Raw genomic sequence first — 1,232 nt, 5'->3', positions numbered from 1 at the left:
AGGTGAACCTGCGGAAGGATCATTAACGTTTCGTACTGCCTGAAGCAGCGATTCGTGAGGGCGGGGTCGTTATCGCCGCTTGCGGCGCGTACGCCCCGCCGTAACAAATACTCTTGAAGAGACCTTATAGAACGTCGTAACGGTCGGGCCTGGGTGGCCGGCGGCGCGCAACATCCGTCGTACCAAAATGAGCGGCGCTGACGCCGGATCCGATGGGTCCAGCGTTCGCCGCGGTCACGACGAGCGCGCTCGCCGGCGTTACCCGCCCGACGACCGATTCGTGCGCGGCACATAGCGACCCGTCACTCCGCCACGGCGGAGCAGCGGCGGGTCGGTCCGCGCCTTCGGTGCCGAGGTCTGGCCGCGTCTCGTCGGACTTTGGTAGGGTCCGACGAGGGTCAAGTGCGAGACTGGTCTATGCGCTACGTCACGGGCAACCTATCCCGCGTATCCGGGGCGTCGCGGCTCACACGCCGCCCGCGCCCGGACATGCGGGGCCGCACACGCGGCAGGTTGGAACGCGAATCTTCGCCCGTACGACGTAGCGCGGCGGCGGCCCAAGGCCGCCGCCGGCCCACTGCCGTCGGCCCGCAATCCCAGCGGTTGCGGGACACGACGGCTCTTGAACGTATCGTACAAATCGAAAAGTGACGCGCGGCGCCCGTTCCTCCCGCGCGCGGTTCTCCGCGCGAGGGCCGAAGCACGCGGCGCCGCGTTATATACAAACTATCACAGAAGGCCGGTAACAACCGTAATTGCGCACTTACATGCGAAATTCACATATGATTACCCTGAACGGTGGATCACTTGGCTCGTGGGTCGATGAAGAACGCAGCTAATTGCGCGTCAACTTGTGAACTGCAGGACACATGAACATCGACATTTCGAACGCACATTGCGGTCCACGGATACAATTCCCGGACCACGCCTGGCTGAGGGTCGTTTCACAACGACACACTGCTCTGTAGGCACGGGATTTCCCTGCACACACGAGCGAATGACTGGGTTCTCGCCGTCCGTGTCGCGCGCCAGCCGCGCGTCAACGGATGGCGTTGCCTCAAACGAACACGTATGTCACGGTTACGACGCGTCACCGCTGATCGCGGGGTCGAGCTGTCGCTGCCGTTCGTCACGTTCCCGGTGCTAGCGATAGTGGGCGAGAGAACGAACGAATCCGGCACGGCGACACCGACCTTTCACCGCGCGGCCGGTCGCCGCTCATGCTAACGAAT

General features: G+C 63.5%; 2 non-coding genes across 2 annotated transcripts in view; both read left to right on the top strand.

Moving 5' to 3' along the window:
• LOC124415410 overlaps positions 1-25 on the top strand; it is a 1,912-nt gene extending 1,887 nt beyond the window's left edge. The window contains exon 1 of the ribosomal RNA XR_006930371.1: positions 1-25. This exon is cut by the window's left edge and continues 1,887 nt beyond it. This is a non-coding gene — a ribosomal RNA (small subunit ribosomal RNA).
• Positions 26-787: 762 nt separating this feature from the next.
• LOC124415403 lies at positions 788-942 on the top strand. Its single transcript, XR_006930365.1, has one exon. It is a non-coding gene; the product is annotated as a 5.8S ribosomal RNA (ribosomal RNA).
• The last annotated feature ends 290 nt before the right edge of the window (positions 943-1,232 follow it).

Source organism: Diprion similis, unplaced genomic scaffold (assembly GCF_021155765.1).
Source record: "Diprion similis isolate iyDipSimi1 unplaced genomic scaffold, iyDipSimi1.1 ptg000046l, whole genome shotgun sequence".
Taxonomy (NCBI): domain Eukaryota; kingdom Metazoa; phylum Arthropoda; class Insecta; order Hymenoptera; family Diprionidae; genus Diprion; species Diprion similis.
The sequence above is the reverse complement of the archived record's forward strand: the minus strand, read 5'-3'. Positions and strand labels throughout refer to the sequence as shown.